Source organism: Halyomorpha halys, unplaced genomic scaffold, assembly GCF_000696795.3.
Source record: "Halyomorpha halys isolate HHAL.00 unplaced genomic scaffold, Hhal_1.1 Scaffold233.1, whole genome shotgun sequence".
NCBI classification, from domain to species: Eukaryota; Metazoa; Arthropoda; class Insecta; order Hemiptera; family Pentatomidae; genus Halyomorpha; species Halyomorpha halys.
The window spans coordinates 397,196-402,560 of NW_027111122.1; the positions used below are offsets into that span (position 1 = coordinate 397,196).

General features: G+C 29.4%; 1 protein-coding gene and 1 non-coding gene across 2 annotated transcripts in view; one reads left to right on the forward strand and one right to left on the reverse strand.

Annotated features, from left to right (window-relative positions):
* NT1 (Neurotrophin 1) overlaps positions 1–5,365 on the reverse strand; it is a 123,682-nt gene that overhangs the window by 88,142 nt on the left and 30,175 nt on the right. The gene's annotated exons all lie outside the window — the stretch shown is intronic.
* Positions 1,613–1,685, forward strand: TRNAR-CCU (transfer RNA arginine (anticodon CCU)). Its single transcript has one exon. It is a non-coding gene; the product is annotated as a tRNA-Arg (tRNA).

Here is a 5,365-nt window from a genome sequence, read left to right on the forward strand (position 1 = left end):
TATATATAAAATAGTTAATCAGGTAAATAGTTTAATGAATAATGTGATATAGTAGTAATGTTGTAAGGGTATATTAAAAACCTGGAGATGGGAGATAACCGCAAAACTGTTGTTGTATGTGAAATAAGCGAATATATTTAAATAAGGAAGATTGTGTCATTTACCAATTTCATATTAGTTCTAGAAACTCTTCCAGTAGAAGATCATTAATTTAAAAATAATAATAGTAAAAAGATCGAAATCAGATCATTATTAGAAAATATATGATAACAACATGAGCTGAAATTAATTTTTTTTTGTCTAATACTCCAAAAATTAGATTAAATATTTTAATTATTCAGAAGAAGCACGAGAGCCAAAATAAAATTTTTACCTAAATAGTTCATTTTAAAACATAAGCATGATACATTTTTATAAATATAATTACTTTTTTTCTATGGAAATACAGTTGTAGATACATTTAATTCTTTTTTATTTAAAAACTTTGTTTATTGATAAATATTACAATATGCCATAACGTTGTTGGGCAGTAGTTAATAGTGATAACTGATCACAATCATACTAAAATTTACAAAATAAATAAAAATAGATTAAAAAAAATTACATAAAATAAAATCTCTCTCAAACTATATATAGGCAAAAATAGAAAAAAAATGAACATAATCAAACTATAGACATAAAACAAAACAAAAAATTATAATAGTAACAAAAATAAATTAAAAAATAATTACTAATCACATTTTCTATGTTTAAAAAATTAAATCAATTCTCAGATTGGTTTATCTTTCAACTAACGATTTGTCAAAAATTGAAAATGTGCCCATTTTAATATTCATTAAAATTCAACTTACTAATTTATCTCTACAACTTCAACATTAAATTTTAGTTCTAAAAATGTCCAACAATTTTTAAATGTTCAGGTTAACTTAGTTCTTACAAGCAGAGACTTCGAACGTAGGACAACTCAGTTTTCAATTTTTCAGTTCATTTATTTATTTTATTTTTAAATTTTGTACATACTTACCCTCAAAATATTAAGTCAGATTTCTTTTTGCAGTAATATGCTTTCAAACATTAGAAATTTCGGAATTTACGAGTCTTATTGTGGAGTGAAAATTTACTATTCTGGACCAAAGTTCCATTAAACATATCCTGAACATAATATTTAGCCCTTCCATTCTGGAATAAAAAAAGATTTCGTTTCATTGACCTAGGTTTTACCGTTTTTTTTTTTTTTTGTAATTTTAGTTCATCTAAACTATCACAAACGCAAGAAATTGCATGCATTACAAAATTAAAATGGTTGTCATTTTTATTTGAATATGTAACTTAGAAAAACGTCAAACATTAAAAGTATTATTTTGAATAAAATAATAATGGAATCCAAAAAAAAAAAATAATAATAATAAATCACGTTATAAATTGACCAAGAAAATTTTTTGTGATCCTAGAAATGGAATGTACCCTTAGGGTATAGGCACAACCCCCCATCTTTAAATTTTTCATGGGGAGCTGTCTTTTAAATATTTGTCTAATTGACTAGATATCACTGCTTTGGCTTAGTATTAAAATATAGTTAGTATTTTTTGACGGGCCCCTCATAGTGGTACCAGCCCCTGTGGCCTAATGGATAAGGCATCGGTCTCCTAAACCGGGGATTGTGGGTTCGAGTCCCACCAGGGGTATTTCTGTTTTTTGTTCGAGTCCCAGCAAGGATATATTTAAATAATTAAAAAAAAAATAGTATGAATATTAATTGTGAATATAATTATATAATAGCTACTAATAAATAATTGCTTTTGAAATTTATATAATTGTTTTACCAGTAAAGTAAAAAAAAAAAACTTAGTGTCAAATAAAGCAATTTTGTATTTTTTTTTTTTTGATTTTGAATTTGTTTTATTAAAGTAAACAATATGATATTAAATACTTTTAAATAATGCACTATAAGTGGAAATTTTACTTAACCCGTCATCAGTGGCTAGGTCGATATTAACACGAATAGCCGCGTGTGAGACTTTTTCTCACATTTCTTATTTAGAGCTCTTGAATGTATTTTTTTAAAATTTGGATTTAGATTATGTTTATTTAACCATAACCAAAAAAAATATTTAAAAAAATATTTTGATACAAGAGCAAACTAGTTTTAAAAAATTCAAAAAACCAAACATAATTATAAAATAGTATTAAACATAATATAATATTTTGAGACAGACAAGGTTATAAAAAGAATCGAATTCATATTATAAGAACATAACACTAATCTTAAAAAAAATGCTCAGTCTGAAGAAATCTCTTGTGCATTTTTGTTATTAAGACCACCCTAACATAGTATCGAAATACAATCCATACTAAAGTATGAAGTTCCTGCCAATCATGCCTACGTTTCCTTAGTTCTGCTATTTTTTTCCACTCCAGAAAAAAACATTTTTATGGATTAAATACACTTAGCACACGTGAGAAAAATCCTCACAACTTGTATATTTTTTTATAGAAGCCTCAGTCGCGTCTGAGATAATGTCTCACGAGAAGTGTATATTGTCAGGAAAAGAGGGCTGGACGCTTACCCAGAACAGGTAGAGTGGTGGAGGGGGCGAGGTATAGAAGGAAGAGACTGTGATCTATCCAGACCCGAAAAACCATTAATGTGAGAGAAATTCTCAACGAGCGACCAATGATGGGTTAATGAAGGAGTTAATGCACTGGGTCATTTTGAATAAAATAATACTGGAATCCAAAAAAATAAAATAAAATAATAAATCACGTTATAAATTGACCAAGAAAATTGTTTGTGATCCTAGAAATGGAATGGACCATTAGGGTATAGGCACAACCCCCCATCTTTAAATTTTCCATAGGTTTTAAATATTTGTCTAATTGACTATATATGACTGTGAAGTCTGGGGAGCCGTAAGGGATACCGAAAAGGAAAAAATTAATCGTTTCAAGATAAACTCCGGAGAATCGCAGTTGATGCATCTCGTTTTGTAAGAAATAGCGAAATGCATCGGGAACTACAAATGGAATAAACAGAAGACTATATCAAGACAAGGTTCATGAAATTTCACTCCCTGTTACTGGAATTAAAGGAGCAGTAACTTACAACTTGGGAAATCCAACCTCATCCCGAAGAGGAAGACCAGGTTGCTGCAGGACATCCAGTTATAATTCTTATAATTATCTATTCTGTTATTGACTTTGCTACTACTCTATTTATTTTTTATCTTCGTCCCTATCACAAATTAACTTTTTTTCTAATTAGAAGTCAATTATTTATTTTATTAAGTCTGTAAACGTCATTGTTGTGGTTATTAACTTTTCTTTTTCTCTCTTCTTAAGAATTATTGTTTTTATCTATATTTTTTTTATAATTCATCGTTTTTATATATTATATTATTCAATATTTATAGCGTTGTAAATAGTTAGGGGTGTCTTTGGCACGAGACTAACCTCCTCCCCCCCACCATAATCAATTGTTAAACAAAAAAGAAAATGTAACAATGTAAGAGGCCGATCCGGTATTAAATAAATTTTAAAAATAAACAACTATTTTTCTTTCAAAAGAAATAACTTTTTCTTAAAGTGAAAACGTAATATAGAACTTTATACATATCCTCTAAGAGCAAGGTGTGTCTCGGAAACCGCGGTTTACCGCCTCCTCATATTGGAGAAAGTCCAAAGGATATTTTTTACAAACAAAAAAATATATATATTTTCTCATTTTTACTGCTCTATTATGCAAATGATATTTCAATTGGAATAAGTAAAATTTATTGAAAAGAAAATATATATCCGTCATGTTGCAAGAAGCCGTAGAAAAAGCACAAAACGTATTTTCCCAGGAGCTTAGTTGAAATTTCGCCGTTCCTGTCAACATTTTTCTATACAAAAAGGGTGTTCTCACGGGCAAAGGGAAACTACAGAACAATCGAGCGGCAGAAGGAGCAGCTACTTTAAACCTGTTACTCTCTGGGTAACCGTGTCACATTCTTTGGAACAGCTATAGAAAGTGAATGTGGCGAGAATTACAATGACCCAGTGCATTAACTCCTTCATTAACTCGTCATTGGTCGCTCGTTGAGAATTTCTCTCACGTTAATGGTTTTTGGGTCTGGAAGCTGCTAGTTCCGATCATCCTGGATTCTATAGATCACAGTTTCTTCCTTCTATACCTCGCCCCCTCCGCCATTCTACCTGCTCTGGGTAAGCGTCCACCCCTCTTTTCCTCACAATATACACTTCTCGTGAGACATTATCTCACACGCGACTGAGGCTTTAATAAAAATATTCAAGCTGTGAGGATTTTTCTCACGTGTGCCAAGTGTATTTAATCCATAAAAATGTTTTTTTCCTGGAGGAGAAAAAATAGCAGAACTAGGGAAACGTAGAATTGAATTGGCAGGAACTTCATTAGGTACTTATTATTTACTATTAATTGTATTTCGATAATATATCTGTATGTTAGTGTGGTCGTTATGACAATATATTTTCATGCTTTCATTTCATCGCTGTGCCGTAAACGAACTATTGTTTGTAAATTTCTGGCCATTCTAAACAAGAAAGAATTGCCACCAGTGTAAAAGATCGATATGTCCCAGTCATACGGTGTTCACTTGCACTGGTTGTGCACATTTTTTTTTTTTTAAGATTAGTGTTATGTTCTTATAATATGATATGTATGTATTTGATTCTTTTTATAACCTTGTCTGTCTCAAAATATTATATTATGTTTAATATTATTTTATAATTATGTTTGGTTTTTTGAATTTTTTAAAACTAGTTTGCTCTTGTATCAAAATAACTTTTTAAATACATTTTTTGGTAATGCTTAAATAAACATAATCTAAATCAAAATTTAAAAAAATACATTCAAGAGCTCTAAATAAGAAATGTGAGAAAAAGTCTCACACGCGGCTATTCGTGTTAAAATCGACCTAGCGACCGATGATGGGTTAAGTAAAATTTCCACTTATAGTGCATTATTTAAAAGTATTTGATATCATATTGTTTACTTTTTTAAAATAAATTGAAAACCAAAAAGAAACAAGATTGCTTTATTTGACACTAAACTTTATTCTTGTTACTTTACTGGTAAAACATATAAACAATTATATAAATTTCAAAAGCAATTATTTATTAGTAGCTATTATATAATTATATTAACAATTAATATTTTTACGTGAAAAGAATATGGTCCGGGTGCGGTCAAGAAAAACTCAAATAGTAGAAATATACTAATTTAATGAGCCAACGTTTCGCCCCACGTTGCAGGGCTTCTTCAGGGCTAAAAAAGATACAAACACATAATTACAAAAGGAAAACAAAAACCTAAGTGCAAAATAACAGGGGTATAAATATTAATATT